Source organism: Ambystoma mexicanum, chromosome 2p (genome assembly GCF_040938575.1).
Source record: "Ambystoma mexicanum isolate Mex_15411 chromosome 2p, UKY_AmexF1_1, whole genome shotgun sequence".
Classification (NCBI taxonomy): Eukaryota; Metazoa; Chordata; class Amphibia; order Caudata; family Ambystomatidae; genus Ambystoma; species Ambystoma mexicanum.
This window is the reverse complement of record NC_090923.1, coordinates 118,323,908-118,342,560: the sequence shown is the minus strand read 5'-3', so window position 1 is coordinate 118,342,560 and position 18,653 is coordinate 118,323,908. Positions and strand designations below refer to the sequence as shown.

Below are 18,653 nucleotides of genomic sequence, written 5' to 3'. Positions count from 1 at the left end.
ATCTAGGACACGAAATTGATAAATGTGGTGTGAAACCAAAAAGGAGTTTGGTTGAAGCGGTAAAAAATGCACCTGAACCTTCCAATAAGGATCAAGTGAGGTCCTTTTTGGGCCTTGCGGAATATTATCATAAATTTGTTAAAGATTTTGCGATAGCCTCTAGCCCATTAAGAATGTTGTTGAAAAAAGGTGGCAGATTTGAATGGTCATCGGAGTGTTGTGCCGCATTTCAAAGCATTAAGGATGCAATTAGCGCAGCCCCCTCGATTGGAAAATTTGACCCATTAGATAAGACAGTATTGGTGGTAGATGCTAGTGTGTTGGGACTAGGAGCGACATTAATACAATATGGTGTAGGAAATGATGAAAGGGTAATTGCTTTTGCATCCAGAGCATTGAAGACACCAGAGAGTAAATACTCTGTCATCGAAAGAGAGACGTTAGCTATGTTCTGGGCCATCACGCACTTTAAATACTTTTTGTGGGGCAGACGTTTTACGGTCAGAACTGACCACAAACCTCTAGTACAGTTGTTTGAGAGTGGAAGGTGGGCTTTAGGCCCTCCTAGGATTAGCAAGTGGGGATTAGGATTACAGGCATATACTTTTGAGATGAGTTTCCTGCCGGGAAATAAAAATGTAGTGGCAGACTGCCTTTTCAGGCTGCCCATTGAGAATAATACCGTTAATGTCGATGAGAGCGATATTCAGGAATCAGTTGTGGCTGAAGTGTTGGATGCAATTAGCGAAGAGATGTGGTCAAAGGGAGAAGAATCTGATTTGGAGTTAAAGTTTGTCAAGGAGTGGACTGTGAAGGGATGGCCTCAAAAGAAGGATTTGGAGAGGAAGTTTGATGTTTGGTGGGAGCTAAAAGAGGAGTTGAACATGTATGAGAATAAACTGAGGAGAGGGAGGTGATTTGTTCCTCCAGAGTCAGTCAGACGTAGTCTATTAGAACTAGCTCATGAGGGTCACTCTGGTGAGGGTGCCATGAAAAGGAAATTGCGGAAGGATTATTGGTGGCCTAAGATTGACAAAATGACTGTGGGTGGGTGAAGGATTGTGTGTTATGCCAAGCGAGTGACAAGACCAAAGTAGTGCGTGAGACCCCATTAGTTCCTGTTATGATGTTGCTGCTCAAATAGCAGCCTGAGCCACCTAGCACAGTGAAGCTGGATGGCATGGAATGTTATGTACCTCTGGTTCCGATGAGGTCATACAGGTTGCAATGTACAGCACTGCTCTCAGTGTTCTAAATGTGTCAGTTAATCTTGTCTGTGTCACTGTAGGGAGCCCTTGTTGTTGTTGGGGTCTTTTTCCCTTATTAACCTAAATAAACGTATGTTCTAAGACTTACCAGTGCCCTTTGATGTCTTCGCAACAATGGCGACGAGGATGGGATAACTGAAGACCCCCAACAACCATCCTGAAGACACTGCCGCTCCGCTGTTTCCCCCCCAGCGTGGTAGTGGCAGTTTGGAGCTGAACTGAAGCCAGTCCTGAAGAACTGAAGCCCCATTGTGTGCTCGCCGCTCCGCTTTGCCCCAGCATCGAGCGGCCACCAAAAGTCCGGCAGCATTCCCCCCATCAAGTAAGTGCGCCGCCCGCCTGGCCCTGCGAACTACTGGCCTTGATCCGGTCATGGTGTTCACATCGCGCCTGCTGCTCCGCGTCCTAGTTATGTGGGGTAGGCCCTCATTGGCACCCCGGACGGTGTCTACAGAGGCCCGCCGTGGGGTTTAAACGTATCTTCGGCTTGTATGCAAAGATACGGAAGAAAAGGAAGAGGCGCGGTTGAGCCGAGGAAGATTACCACGCAGCGCCTAGTAGAAGCGCATTCTCCAGAGAAGAGCCGTGAGTGAGCCTAGGAAAATTACCACGCAGCGCCTAGTAGAAGCGCATTCTCCAGAGAAGAGCCGTGAGTGAGCCGAGGAAAATTACCACGCAGCGCCTAGTGTAAGCGCATTTAACAGTGGGATCTACCACACAGCTGCTAGTTAATGCGCACAGCAACCCTGAAGCAGAGGAAGAGATGCCGCATATCTCTTGGTACAGGCGTGTGTAAATATGCCACAGTGGAAAGAAAGTGCATCTGATATTTAATTCATTGTGCATTGGGCTCACACAGAAGGGTCAAGAGTGGTAGGACATGCCGCTGTCACACTGAGGACGAAAGTCATACAAATCGTACATTTGGTGAAAGGCGAAATAGTGAGAACTTGTGCACGAGGGGGGGAGAGACAACCGCCAGCTCCTCAAGGAGAGGATATACAGAGGAGGGGAGCACAGGGCAAGGAGAGGAGTGAAACACTCCCCAGAGACAGAGAGAGAGAGAGAAGGACGAGCAGCGGAGCAGAAGGCAGGTCTGGAGTGCCCCTAAGAGGAGTGTTCTTTCTGAGAACTAAGTATGGCAGGTTTGCCAGGGATAGCTGGACCACCGATATTTATGCCGATACCGGGAGCTGCAAAGATACCATGGGCTCAATGGCGCAAAGGATTTGCACATTACTTAAAGGCTGCCGGCGGAACGTCATATTCTAGCGAAAGGAAGTTGGCACTATTGTTGCATTTCTTGGGGTATGAAGGCCAGAGAATCTATGAGACTCTTCCACAGCCGACAGGAGAAGGTAGTGAGGGTGATGCTGGGAATGAATTTGACGTATCTTTAGTGAAGCTGGACAAGCATTTCAACCCCAAAACCAGCACAATACTGGAACGATATAATTTCCGCATGAGGATGCAGGCCCAGGGTGAGTCAGTTGAGGAGTATGTGACAGCCCTGCGACACTTAGCATTGACTTGCAAGTTCCAAGGAACATTCGACGAACACATTCGTGACCAGTTTATGACGCACTGCAGATCTAATAAAATATGCGAAGAGTTGTGGTTGAAGGATGACCCCAACCTGGATGAGGTATTAGATTTGGCGAAACGAGTGGAACACTCATTGGCATGTGTTGCGAAACTGTCAAAAAGTGAAACTAATGATCCTAAGGAAGGCAAGAGTGAAGTATTGAATGTAGGAGATAATAAAAGCAAAAGAAGAGGAAGGAGCAAGCAGTCGAATAGAATTGGGGGTGAGGAGAAGAAGAACCAGGAGACAGTGCAGAGATCTGAGAAAAGAGAGGATAGACTATGTTTTCGATGTGCTAGTGGGACGCATTTTGCTTCATCCATTGTATGTCCTGGCCGTAAGGCAACATGTGCAAAGTGCAAGAGGAGAGGTCATTTTGCGAACTATTGTAAGTACTACCAGTTTGGACAGTCAAGTCGAAGAAAAGTCCTTTATGTAAATGAAGAAGAGGACGGCAGATCGTCAGACGAAGAAGTGATGCTTCCAGTGCCAAATGTCATCGTCAATACTGTTAATGTTGTGATGGGTGGCGATCAGGATGATTGTGAGCGGCCGTATGCGACAGTGAATGTGAATGGTCGTGACGTGTCTATGATGGCAGATTCAGGCTCGAAGATAACTTTAGTATCCAAAAATGTGTTTGAGAAGGAGATGTGTGGAGTGGTAGATCGTTTGATTCGTCCGGATATCAGTCCCGGAGGGTACAATCAAGACAGAATTGAGTTGCTGGGTTATGAGTGGAGTGAGTTTGAGTTCAAGGGAAGGAGATGTAAAGGCAAAGTATATGTCACTAGGAAGGGGCAATCATTATTAGGATGGAGAGAGCAGAAGAGTCTGGGTATCCGTTTGGACCCCAATCATCCTGAACAGGTGCTCCAAGTGTCATTGCCGTGCACAGAATCAAGCAAGTATGTGATAAAGCATAAAGGAGTTTTCGAGAAAAGTTTGGGGAAAGTGAAAGGGTTTCAACACCAGATTGTTCTAAAAAGGGGTAGTTTGCCAGTCGTTGCAAAACTTAGGCCAGTACCGTTCTCTTTAAGAGAAGGGGTAAAAGACTATGGGCCTCATTACGACCCAGGCGTAGGACCATGGTGCTATTGGCACCATGGTCCATGCCGGTGTCCGCCATGGCGGAATGGAGAATTACCACCCCATTCCGAGGTTGGCGGGGCGGTAATTCCCTATGCCGCCATGGCCCTTCCCCATTCCCATTTTTTCCCCATAGGGCTCAATGGGAATGGGGAAGGCGCTAAGTACGGTGCCGCTGGTAACCAGCCGTTAAGGTCGGGTCCCGCAAAGGGACCTCGTAATTAGGCGCTAATAGGTTAACGGCGCCGCAGCCTTAGCACCTGGGTCGTAATGAGGCCCTATGTCAAATAAAGCGTTGGACAGTGGTGTTTATTAAATACAATATCTTAGGTTTCTAGTATAGTTTACAGTAGCAGTTATGTCTTGGTAGTTACCTAATTGGGAAAAAAATGTAATATGTTTTTTGTAAGTGGTGTGTGAAATGTTTATTTTCATCCAAAAGGGGAAGATATGTAGAGAATAGCATCCTATACATGTGATGAGCCGCGCGCGTCGTCACGCGAGCCCCTGCCTCATAGTTATCATTGGAGACGGGTGTTCGCGTGACGAGAGCGACGGTTGACTGAGAGGCAGAAGGAGCAGTTGTGCCGGCGGGCTCTGTTAATAATAAACTAGTATAATCTTACTTTCACTCATGTCCGCCTCCTCACTACAGAGCCCATTGGGATCTCCCCTTGTGGCTTGTTGCACCCTCGGTGGCAATCATCCCCTCAACGGTGCCCAATGTTCACGGTACCATCGACCAGAGTGAGGTGGTCCTAAAATAGACACCCTCCGTGGAGCTGAATATAGTCACCACTCACTGGATTCTCAGTGTGCATTTCTGCCGATACATCTCAAGTATGAAATCCTCAGGGCAACCTGGTTATCACACTGCGCTCCGCCACTGCTGCATGCGTCATTCCAGGCTCGCTGCTCTCTTTTGCTATGTTAATCTTTCAATGGCAAATCATTGACGAAGAGCGCCCAAAACTGCTCCACCATGAGAACTGTTTTCAGCAGGGAGTCTCTCATCTGCATATTCTACCATCAAATTTGTGAATATCAACTACAATCCATTGCAGGTTTTATTTATGAGGTTTCATGTTCATGAAGTGACTGACTAATGAGGTCCTTAGCAAACCTGAAGGTTAATGGCTAGGGTGGGACCAAGCCTGGTTTCTATCTGAACTTTTGCCTTCAGTTAATGGCATGGCAGGATTGGTCAAAAGATGGTCACGAGGTTTGCATAGAGTTTTGCCAGTGTTTTTGATTCATTCAACTCCTTCAGCCACCCCGGTACAGTGTATGCCGAGAGGTGGGTGCGGAGCTTGTCATGCCTAGACACCAAAGCTTACACCACACTGATGACACACACACACAGAGCGTTATAGCAATGGGTGCTCCCAAATTTTTTTGTTATCGGGGGGTCTAGTCTGTGAGCAGGGAGATTCTTGAAGGACAAGGAAACAAAACAGACTGACTACCCCTCTCTCTTAGGTCTTTCAACAACACAGATGTAGGTGCTCAGGTACTGTTACATCAATCTACAGTAATGACTATTTGTACTTCAAAAACATTTATGCATGAAAAGATTTTGCTCGCAGACCGTTAATTTATCAAGATATAAATCATTTTTAATAATCGATTAAAAACTACTTTTTGTATGCATAAAACTTATACATGTGTGGGCTTTTCCATACATCACTCATACCTTTCATAACTATTCATTCATACTGTATGAATGAATAGTTATGAAAGGTATGAGGTCATTCATACTGTATGAATGAATAGTTATGAAAGGTATGAGTGATGTATGGAAAAGCCCACACATGTATAAGTTTTATGCATACAAAAAGTAGTTTTTAATCGATTATTAAAAATGATTTATATCTTGATAAATTAACGGTCTGCGAGCAAAATCTTTTCATGCATAAATGTTTTTGAAGTACAAATAGTCATTACTGTAGATTGATGTAACAGTACCTGAGCACCTACATCTGTGTTGTTGAAAGACCTAAGAGAGAGGGGTAGTCAGTCTGTTTTGTTTCCTTGACACACACACAGAGGCCAACACATGTCTGGGGTAGCTTGTGGTCTTGTAAAGAAGATATGTGACTTAGAAGTTTGGGCTGGACTTTTCATTTTGGGATGAGAACAAGCCTGATTTGTGTATGCTCTTTCCCCTTCTGTAATATCAAATGTAGGCTATAAAACGATGGCCTGGAGGAATGGCCAGCAACTTTTCCTGTGGTTTAAGTAAATGCATAACCTTTCAGCCGTCACTCTTCAGCATTGACTAATGGGGATTGTCGATGATGTATTTAAATTGGTGACCTATATTTGCCTATTCGTTTTGTCACAGCGTTCGTGGTTTTACCAATAAAGTGCTTCTCCTATGGCAAGTAATCATGTATGTAATTTTTCGATGCCCATGTAAAGTTGGCAAACGGTACCTCAGTATAGTTTTGAGTGAATGCATGGGATACACAATGGGTAACTGGGAAGTGCCCTACAATCGCTTCCTATGCCGTGGCAGATACAATACATATATTATTGATCTGTTTTTTTCTTAGAGAGAGAACTAGTTTTTCTCTAAGGTTTTGGCATCTTTGAAAGTTTGAATATAGTCTGTTCTCCTTAATTATATTGAGGAAAGGAAATGTATGTGTACTCTAATGTAGCATTAATTTAAGGCTCACATTGCGTTAATTCACGAGTTGGGCCTTAGCCATTAAATGCGTCTGTAATCATGAGTCGGGAATTTTAAAATGTCCCCTCACTGCCCGTTTTTGGCAAAATGACCGCCGGCAGTAATAGCGCATGGGCCCAATGGGGAATGGGAACTTACCGCTACTCGTGATATGGCCCTAATAGCGCTGGATCGAGTAGTGGTAATGCTATTTGTGCTGGTGGTACTCTGGCGGTATTACTTCCAGGATATCGTCAGACTCCTGATGAGGCCAATGCCATAAGTGCAGGGCTGTGCTGGGAACCAAAAGAGGCTAGGGAAATTATTTTCAAAGTGGCCCCATATTACACATTTTCAGCAAGCCCAACTCATTTCCTATGAGGAAATTTTGAAATAAAATAGCTTACCACACAAAAGAGGCCCAGGGATCAGAGGCTTACAGGGAAATCACCAGATCACCCTATAGGCCCGTCCACCCCTGCATAAGTGAGTCAGTACTCCCTTGGCAGATAATCAGCACATCACCAAGATATTAACGCAATAATCAGACCTGGTTGCGGAACGGGTTCTTGTAAAAGAAATACTCCTATTGAAATCCATCATATAAATATTTGTGAGGCATGGGGCAGAAGCTACACCCATGACTGTTTCTTTGATCTATAGAAAATACGACTCCTATGAAGGATTCTGGGTGAGAACTAGATCTTGGGCTGTAGGATATATTTAGTGGGTACCATCCATGGTCCAGAGTGCGTATCAAGGTACGTTCCTGCCACCATTAGTGCTTCATCTTGAGGTATACCAGTTTAAAGGAAAACATCAGCCAGATGAACACATCGATGTGGGTTAGGATTTAACTCTTTCTCTTCAATGATTCTGATAACGTCTCTGGTGTCTTTGAGTAAAGCCTGTGTATTCGGAACAAGTTGTTTGGAAAGAGGCTCCAACATAAACCACAACCTGATACTATAAGTCTTTCCGAGGACCTTGTGACACTTTTGTGAAGTTTAGCTACTCTATGAAACAAGGGCTTCTTGGTTTCTCTACATTTAAATATGCCCATTCGTGTTTGTTGACATAGCCATTGGATCCGGTGCTGCCTGTGTTTTCTAGAGTTACCTTCTGGATCTCCTGTGTGGTATCAGAAGGGAGTAGTTTGCATTGCAGGGCATTTCTGAGGAGTTCCACCACTGTCTGTTACTAAAGATCATTGGATAATGCGACTCTCCTTTCAACTTTATCTACTAGTTTGATAATGATCTCTAGGTTGGTCTGTAAATTGTGCAAGCCTTATCTTTCTTTGGGTTGCTCTCTTTCCCACTCAGGTCTCCAGTTTGTTTTACAGTAGTTAAGGATATGGTTGCAAAACTGAAAGAATGGGATAATCTCTGGAAGGTCCACCTTCTCTGGCAGAAGATTCCTGGGGATCCCTTATCAGGGTGATTGGATTTCGGATTGAGAGTCCACCCTCTGTCCGGCACTCTACTGTAAAATTGTCCTTGTCTTTTGGCTCTCCAATTATAAGATGCTCCTTGAACTTGAATTGGTGCCTGATTGGCCTAGTCAGAGAAATAATAAGGAACCAAACCTCTAATGATGCATTACATATTACTTATATCCGACAGCAAATACAGTCTGCCTGCCTTGTGATGAGTGCTCAGCTTCATGCTGCATGCATCTGGCTGACTGAGCACCCATTGCCAGCCTCCGGTTCCACCATAATGGGCGGTGGGGGTGTAGACACAGTCTGCATTAGATCGTCAGATCGGTGCAAACAGCTTCAATTCTGTTGTCCTGAAACAGTTGCCAGGCTGAGCAACACTCACCAAACTGCTCTGCTAGCGTGTCTGTAATTGTTGACGAGCCACTACCCTTCTGTTGACGGGCTGGTGAGCTATTCCCCTCAAATCTATCTCAAAAGGGGGTGGGGGAGTTCTGAATCTTTTGTATTATGAAGTTTGTTTTGCCAACACTTTTCAACTATCCACAATTCATGATTTCCTGCAGTACCTTATTACAATATTTTAATTCATCAACACATTCAGTTTTCATTACACATCTGTTGCACTTAATTAAAACATATCTACCTACAACACACAATCCACATATAATTAACAATTCATATAATTCATGCAAAAGTACAAAAACATATATAAAACATTAAATCATCACTGTACAAAGTATTCTACATACCCTGTACAGCATGTCCTTTTGTTTGAGTACCGAAAAAGAACACCATTTTTTTCAGCATCCCCTCACGTAAACTATTGCCAGTCTATTTTTTGTAGAGTAATTGACCCCAACATACGCATGCTTCTGTAATTCGGTAGTAATTAATACTATGGGCATTCTTCAGGGGGGAAAAGATTTTGAATCTACAGTGGGGAATTCAACTACTTCATTCTGTCAAAAACTTTCAGAGCTGGTTACTACTACAGTATCTCAAATAATCTTCCAATTTTAGAATCCCATTGAGATCACAAAATGAATTTGATGGATGGACTATGGCACATTTTCTTCCAGGGAGGATTGTGAGCTCTATTGATTGAACCTATGTGAGGCAGTGAACAGTCCCTTAGCTGACTGGTGGCTGATCCAAGGAACATTCACATGCTGACCCCATGCTCACCCTTCACCTAGAAAGGGTCTGTACACTCTTCAAGTATGTGTTATTCCCACCCAGCTGTCAAAGAAAATGCAAAGCATTTTGTCATGGCATACCCATTGTACTGCAATGCCAGTACCCCTCATATTATCAATAATGGGATTCAGTCTTCTGTCGAAGCATTATGATTTTTTGTAAATTGGGGTAGTGATGGCATTATCTAATTATCTTGAATGTGCTTGGTCCGTCAGAATGAATTATTTTAAAGTCATATCTTGATTCCATTACATACAAGCATCGATTTTATACAAAATAAAATTTGGAAACACCATACCTCAATTGGTTTATGATCTACTTGGCATCTAGAATCTATATAAAATGTACTATTTTGGTTATTTTATATCTTATATTATCCATTTCCTCTTACCTTTTAAGACAGTATGTTGCTTTGGGCTATGTGATTCTATCTCTTTTGATTGTATGCCACTTTAATCTTTGCTGTTTTATGTTTTAAAGAAAAGTATTATTTCTGAATAAAACTACTAGTACTTCTAAAGCAGTCTTATAACATTCTTATAAGAGTATATAGATAACCACTGTATGTGTTTTCACCTCATGATTCTTGTAGGCCCTCTAAAGGATACATAGTGCCTTTCCATTGCATTCCTATAGAGGTTTCCAATAAGAATCCAGGGGCCCTCTAATAGAAGACCTAATAGGGCCATACACTATAGACCTGTTCAGATATCTCAGTGAACACATTCTCAACCTAGAAGCTGCAGGTTCGAATCTAGGCTTGGGGTACTTTAAGTACCATTAAATGAGTTACTAGTAACACTTGCTGTTTATTCTGTTCCTTTTATGCTCCCGGATTACGCCCGGGCTGTGGCGGGTGACTGGACGGCGTTTCTTATATTTTACACATTCAGCTTGATTTGTTTATTTTTACATTTTAGTTTATTTATTTACCAACTTTTCTTGTACACCGCTTAGTTGGCAGGACGGTGTCTGGCCTCATAGACGCCCCAGTGCCTCGTTCCTGTTCGGCGCCATTATAATTTGATTTCTTGCCTGTAGACATCTTCTTCCCCTGCAGTCTGCCTTCCCTGTTTACCCCCTAGGGAGACAAGAGTTGGCCAGTGTTTGGCTCTTAGACTGTTCGCCTTTGTTGTCTCACATGTTAGCAGGTACAGTGATCGTTCCTTCTGCTGTTGCCGTATGTGCAAGGTGCTTACCACAGTTATTTATTTCTATTTCTGTTTCTTCATTTAATGTTCATTCTGTTCCATTCATGGTCATGGATTACGCCCGGGCTGTGGCGGGTGACTGGGCGGCGTTTCTTATATTTTACAAATTCAGCTTGATTTGTTTGTTTTTACATTTTAGTTTATGTATTTATTTACCTACTTTCCTTGTATGCCGCTTAGTCGGTAGGAGGGGGCCTGGCCTCATAGATGCCCTTGGGTTTTGTTCTGGTTTGGCTCCATTACAGTTTGATTTCTTGACGGCACACACCTTCCCCTGCAGTCTGCCTTCCCTATTTACTCCTAGAGACACAGGGATTGGACAGTGTTTGGCTGTTAAGCTGTTCGCCTTTGTTGTTCCGCATCTTAGCATGTATGGTGCTCTTTCCCTCTGCTGTTGGCATATGTGTACGGTGCTTACCTCAGTTATATATTTTTATTTCTGTTTCTTCATTTAATATTTATTCTGTTCCTTGTACAATATCATGTGCCTTCTTAGGCCTGCTATCATTCGGAAGAGTAATGAACGTGTGCAGTGGGAAGCTGCATTGCATGCCAAAGATGTGCCAAAGTTAGACCCGTCTTTGACCGTCCGGGTTCCAGACGGATCACCGCATAACTATCCTTGGACACATCCTGTAAGTATATCCTTATGCTCTTTTTCACACAAGCAGCTTGTCCAGCTGGCACCTCCCCTTCCAATATTCCCTGTGGGTTTTCCCAGTGCCACTGAGGAAGTGCTTGGATCTCCCGCCTTTTCTTATTCATCAAAATGAATTATTCATTTATTTTATTTTATTTTTTGCATTTGTAAAGTGCACAAAGCAGCCCTAGGGCATCGTGGCACTGTTACAAGATTGTTATAAGTTACAAGGCATGACAGCCTGTCTGTGGTTCGTGGTTACAGGGAACCTAATACCAGGCAGGCAGCGGTTGACGTATAGTGTTACAGAGGAGAGGGGGTCTCTACGGTTCAGTGGGTTACAGGTGAACCGATGGCAGATAATACATTCATGAAACACAGGTACAGAATGTAGAGCCTAAGTGTGAGGTGTGGACCAGTTGAAGAGCCTTGTTTTGAGGGCTTTACAGAATAACAGGTGCAAGGTGTCATTCCATAGTGTAGTTGCGAGAGCATTCCATTGTCTTGGAGCTGGTGCTGCCCGCGGAGCCCGTTTGATGGTGGGAATGTTCAGTTGGTTGGAATAGAGTGATCGTTTAGGCCTGGAGGAGCTAACTCTAGTTATACTTAATGCCTGTTCTCTGGTGGCTCATGCCATGGACTGTTATGATATATTGTGTGACTATTCCCCTGATTTTACTTGTGTTAGCGAAACATGGTTCAGTGAATCTTCGGGACATGCTATAGTCCAGCTTTTACCCCTAACTTCAAAATTCTTCACTTAGATTGTATTTCATCACATCATGGTGGCAGTGTTGATATTATGTTTAACTCTTGCTTTGCTGGGATCACTCTGATCCTGAATCATAACATTGAGATCGCAGAATTGCTTACACACTTTGTTGTTTCTCCAACTTTGTCGATTCACTTTTTGGTTGTTTATTGTCACTGGGTTGTGATTCTACTTTCTATGATGCTTATTTAGAATTAGCAGCCGATTTGCATCTTGTGATTATTGGCGATTTTAACATTAAACCTAACGATTCTTTAGACACTAAAGAAATTCACATATTTCTTTCAGCAATCAATGAAGGAACTCTTTCCCCATTGGTTACTGGCTCTACCCATCATTTTGGGAAAATATTGGATCTTATTTTTGCTTCTCAATCTAACGTTACTGTTCATCCAGCTCTACCTGTCCCTTAGTCCGACCACTTCCTCATTCCATCTATCTGGCAATTGACACCTATTAAGTCTCGGCATAAGCCACGTCTGACTCCCCGTCAAACCTGATGGATCAAAGCCACCTATACTCCGAATGCTGCTGCTAGCATGCGGCAAGCCCATTGGCCTTTGCTGCCCCATCTGTTCAACCGACCACCAAAACAGGGCACACTTCTGTAGGACCCATCTCCGGCAACGCCCCTAGCCACCCTTACACACAGTCAATCGCCCACCACCCCACCCCAACCTATCAATCACCAGCACATCTCACATGCAGGCTACTCTCCCTTTTGCAACCAGCAGTTCCTCAGCAGCATGGCACACAGTACGCGTCCAGGGACTCCCATCCTGACCTTCAACTGCAATGCTGCCCCAATTACCACATAACAGAGAAATCAGCGCCTCTGCAGCAGAACCTGCCACACCAGCAGTGTCTATGCTCAACCATGTGGCATTAGGAACTCCATGCTTGCTGACCGCATACATGTCACTAAGAAGGCTTTATTCCAGTAACAGGCCCTGCCATATCCCCCAAATCCCACCCCACACCGTTTTCCATTCACCTCACTACTCCACTTCAGTTGCCCATGGTACTACCAAAACCACAGAGACAGCACAAATCCATAGATTCTCTCCACAGAGCCACCCCTAACAATCCTTCCCACACCAATGGACCTCTGTGACCTCATCACCTCCCTTGATCTTGACATTCTAGCCATCACTGAATCCTAGCGACATGTAGCTTCAGGCCCAGCTCTGTCGCTTTCCATTCCCCTGGGATTTACTAGCCTAAGAACAGATAGACAAGACGTCAAAGGAGGAGGCGTTGCCCTCCTTTATAAGGACTCCCTTATAATTAGAAATTCCACATCTAAATTAGAAGGCAACTGTGACCTTCTATCCGCCAAACTTACCATCTCCCACACCTGCACAATCCTACTCAATATTCTCTACAGACCACCTCAACCAACACATTTGAGGAAGACATTTTACACATACTGAAGACTAACCTCAAGTCAACCTAAAGAATTGTCCTACTGGGTGACCTGAACATGGGCCTAAATGACCACATGGACTACAATGCCACATCCCTAGCAAACTATCTAAGTGCCCTAGGCTTCACTCACTGCGTCAATGCCCCCACCCATGTCAAAGGCTGCACCCTTGACTGGCTAGCCGACCTCAACTGTAAGATAGACATCAGCGCCTTCTCCCCATGTCCCTGGTCTGGCCACCATTTGTGACCTTCTCTATCCCACAACCCTCAGACAGTACACCGGCCTACCCCCCACTCCTCTGCTTACCACATGGGCTCAGAGCTCTCGAAAAATTACCAAGGACATCATCTCAATTACCAAGAATAGCATCTCACTGTTTCTGTCAGGTCTCCAACCCAACCACATCCTCCACCTGGCAAATAACCCAGATGCTCTAGCAGATATCTATCTAAAAACACTGGCAGCATCTGTAGACACTGTTGCCCCTCCAGCAATCCGCAAAGCCAAAGCTGTGACCCACAATAATTCATTATTCTCCTGTGATCTGCAAGAACTGAGAGCCAAGAAAAGTCAGGCAGAAACATCCTGGAAAATATCCCCCACGGAGGCCCATAAAGCCCAATGCAAATCTGCTGCTAAAATTTACAAGACACCAATCATTCAAGCCAAAGCAACCGAATATAACTTCCGAATTGCAGATGCCAACTCTAACACTAAACTCTTCTTCTGAATCCTCAATGGACTAGAATCACCTGCCCCGCCACCCCCAGACTTCACCAAAGATGAAACCTGGTGTGCGAACATCCGAAAGGCCTTTCTCAATAAAATAACCACCTTACAGGAGAATATCCTTGCTAAACAATCGGCAGTCACCACCACCCTTCCACGCCTTGCACACTCACCATACCCTACTCCCCTGCCGCTTTCCACTTTCACCAAGTATCAGAAACTGAGGTGACTACCATTCTCAAGGAACTCAATCCCTCCAAATGCAAAGGATACAACTCCCCAGCCCCCATCATAAAGGACTGTGCCGAAGCCTTCATACCCCTTATCACCTGTTTTATGAACTCCTCCTTCACCTCAAGAGTAGTCCCTGCCTCCATCAAGGAAGACTGGGTTCTCCCTCTGTTAAAGAAACCCACTCTGGACCCAGCAATCCCAAGCAACTACCGCCCCATGAATACAGTTCCCTTCCTGCTAAAAATCCCTGACAGGGCCGCCTACGATCATATCCAACACTACCTGGAAAGCAACTGCATCCTTGGCCTTTCGCCAATTAGGATTTCAAACTGTCAACGGAACAGAATCAGCCCTACTACACCTAAGAAATCAACTGGACAAAATCAGAGATGAAGGCAAGCCCACCCTCCTCCTCCTATTAGATCAATTGGCGCATTTGGCTTGGTTGACCACGACACCCGCTGCCATGGTCTCGCATCAGCAGCCAACTTCTCACCGGAAGCCACTTCATGGGTTGCCTCCTTCCTGGCCAGAAGATCAGAGCCTTCTGAAAAGTTGCCTGTGCCCCACCATCCCTCACATCTTGTGGGGTGCCCCAAGCATCATGTGTTTCCCAGACTCTATACAGCATTTTCACCAAGCTCCTCTGCGATCTCCTGGATTCCATCAGCTTCTCCTACACATACTATGCTGATGATACCCAAATTCTCCTACCCCTCTCAGGCGACCACACCAAAGACTCTGAAGCCTTAAACAGAATCTACCTTACAATCCAAGCCACGATGGCAGACAATGGCCCTGCCTCAATGACAAGAAGACGGAAATCTTGCTCCTGGGCCCTCATCAGTAATCAAAAATCTTGACCCCCAATGTACAAACTTCAGCATTGATAGACTACAGATACATGTCTCAACAGCAGTGAAATCCCTAGGGGTGTACCTTGACTCTACATTCTCCCAGACACGACAGGTCAATGACATCGCCTCATCAGCAGCCTACACAAACAAATGAATTAATGCAGGTAGACCATTCCTTAGCCCTAATAGTTGCCTCACTGTCGCTTGAGCCATTATTGAGGCCAATTAGATTACTGTAATGACCTCTTCGCAGGAACATCGGCTCACAACATACACAAGCTCCAAATGGTACAAAACAACGCCAGCCGCGCCGCTCTTAACATTCCCAAAAGAGAGCACATAACAGAAGCCAGAAGGTACATCCATTGGTTGCCAGTCATGGAAAGAATTATCTTTAAAACCATGTCTATCACCCACAAATGCATATCCAACTCCGCCCCACATTACCTTGCACAAGGATTCCGAAAATCCTAGTACACTAGACCCATCAGAAGGGCTTACACCCAGAGACTGATCCCACCCAGATATTAAGGGTAAAAAGTGTGGGTGCAAGCTTCCCATCAGTGGCAGTCAACCAAAGGAACTCTTTCTCGCCACACCTAAGGGAAGAACCCTCCTACTGGACCTACAGGAAGGCTCTTAATGCATGGCTATTTGCCTAAGCACCTGGAATTTTCCATGGCTCCCTCCCTAGCCATATGCACCTGACTTTTGCTATATTTGTGTGTAAACGGTTGTAAGAGCGCTGTGATGCCCGAGGGTTTTATGCGTTTAATAAATGTAAAATAAATAAATAAATAAATAAACTGGCGTTCTGTTCCCTCTAATGATATTTCAGGACAACTGGAAGCCTGTTGCTGCAGTTTGGGTGCCCAAGATTTTAATTCCATTGTTCATGCTTTTATGTCAATTTCTGATTCTCTTGTCCCCCTTAAGCTACTTAAGCCTAAGGCTTGGGAGTCTTAGCCTTGGTTTAACGACCATCTCTGCACACTTGGCCTTCAACGAAGGCAAGCGGAACGCAAATGGCTTCTGGACTATAGTCTTGTTACCAAGCTTGTCTTACAGCAGAGATCCTCCTTATATGACTAAGCTATATCTGAGGCTACGCGTGTCTGCTTTACATGCTTGGTGGAAACATCTATTAATCAACCTATACACCTCTTTAAAAATGTCTGATCTCTTTCTACAGTTTGTTTTGAGCCCAATTGTGCATCTCAATCTCTATGTGATTCCATCTCCATTTATTTTGTGGAAAACATTGTTACAATTCGAGAGAATATTTACACATAGGGCCAGGGAGTCTCAGGCCATGGGCTCTGTTCTCATTAGCCCTTATTCCTGGTCTACATTCCATGTGTTCACCCTGGAGGAAGTTATAGAAGCCATTTCTAAATTGAAACCTGCGTCTCCTACCGATGCTATCCCTCTCTTTGTCTTGAAAGACATTTTGCCCGGGATTACATTTTTGGTCTCTCAGGCTGTCAATATTTAATTTCTCACTGGACAGATTCGTGCTGCCCCCAAACATGCTTTGGTTTTCCCATTATTGAAAAAACCTTCCCTGGACCCTCTTGTCCTGGCTAACTTCCGTCCGATATCGCTCCTCCCTTTTTTAATGAAGCTCTTAGAATCTTTAGTTTGCCCTCTCTTCAGCTCTTTTGTTGAGGAATCTTCTTTTTTCATTTGTCACAGTCTGGTTTCCGTCCAGGCCGCAGCACTGAGAGTGTGTTGTTTTCTGTTGTGGACGATTTGGCTCGACTGAATGATCAAAGCAGCGATGGCACTCTGTTCTTGGTTGACCTGTCCACCACCTTTGATACGATTGATCTTGCAGTCCTGCTTGATCATCTGGCTGGGACGAGCCTCTCTGTTGTTGTTTTAGCCTGGTTCTCTTAATTTCGTTCAGATCGCACTCAGATCTCTCTTCCCCCTTTTTGTCCTGCACCTACGTCTCTCACCTGTGGGGTCCCCCAAGGATCTGCCATCCCCCCGGTTTTGTTTAACGTTTATATACAACCTCTGACCAAACCCATCTTCTCTCACGGCTTCTGTTGTTATTGTTAAGCAGATGACATCCATATCTTGGTATATTTACATTATTCTCTTCCTGAGACTGTGACCAGATTTAGGATCTGCTTGCAAGCTGTGGGAGAATGGATGTGTAACAACTGGCTCAAGTTAAACGGTGAAAAAATGCAGGTGCTGGTAGTGGGCCCTCCTCTTTTACCTCTTTCTGCACTCCCCTCTTTTCGCCATTTTCCTTGGGCCCTTTTTCTTTTCCTGTGCCGGTACAGAATTACATAGGAGTTAAGATATCTGCTTCTCTGACTGCGGAACCTCAGATCAGCGCTGTATGTCAGGAGTGCTATTTTCAACTTAGAAGCTTACATACAGTCCTTCCCTTTCTTCTTTCTCAGTTACGGGCACTTGCTTAGTCTTCATTGGTTATGTCATCTGTGGATTATTGTTTTTTTGTTGTATCGGCTCCATGTTCTCCAGAACTCTGCGGCCAGATGTTCACACACCTCTCCTGTATTGCACCACTTACACTGGCTTCCTGTGGCTATTCACTGTGCGGAATACTTACAGGCTAAATTTCATCCTTACGTCCCTGCCCGGGCTCTTTGCTTTGCGGAAGCCTGCCTTGTTCTTGACCCAGGTTTCAAAGCAGTTCGGATTGGTGGCCATTCTTTTTCCATCGCTGCGGCTCAATTGTGGAATTCCCTGCCCCGTTCACTACGGGTGACAGAGAATCATCTCTCATTTAGGCAGCTACTTAAAGCAGATCTCTTTTGGCACATTTTTGCCTTCCTGTCTAAGTTAGCACCAAGGTGCACTTCGGTGAACGTTGTGCTTAATACGGTTTGGGTCTATTTGACCTAAAACATTTGACCTAATCACATTTGATCGAATGTATTTGACCTTTTTTCAGTCTAGAATGTGGGAGGAGACCCCCACAACCCTCCCCACTTCCGCTCAACCTTATCTATACCCTTACCCACCCCCATATATGTATATATTTAATCACATTTTTCAATAAAAGGTCAAAAAATTTCGATCAAATGCTTTGGGTCAAATGTTTTTAGGTCAATTATGCTAATACCCTTAATACATGTTTATAACATAACATATTCAAAACATAAAATATTCATAATATTACCACATGCAAAAACTGCAGTAGCTGGCCCTATTTAAAATGGTTGTTGTTATTGCTTGAGTTTAACATACACAAATTCTATGGATTTTCCTTTTGAATTTTGTAGAGGATTCCCACCTGTGGGAAACCCACAGGGTGATATCATAAATGATGGAAGCTCTCCCTCAAGTAACTCTGGAATGTTGAATGTTCAGTTACAAAACTCACTGAATGTCCCAACCAGTCACCTTATAACACCTGTCACAAAGTCTGTGATCACTAACAGGAACTAGAATGTCACGTCACCACATAAATCCTTAGCGAAGTGCTTGTGTGTTCAATGGTGAACAAGATGGCTGAAATACCTTTGTTGTCTTGCTGAAACAGT

The 18,653-nt window shown here is 44.4% G+C and overlaps 1 protein-coding gene across 1 annotated transcript in view; it reads left to right on the top strand.

The window, feature by feature from the left end:
• KBTBD12 (kelch repeat and BTB domain containing 12) overlaps window positions 1–18,653 on the top strand; it is a 1,008,581-nt gene that overhangs the window by 122,081 nt on the left and 867,847 nt on the right. The gene's annotated exons all lie outside the window — the stretch shown is intronic.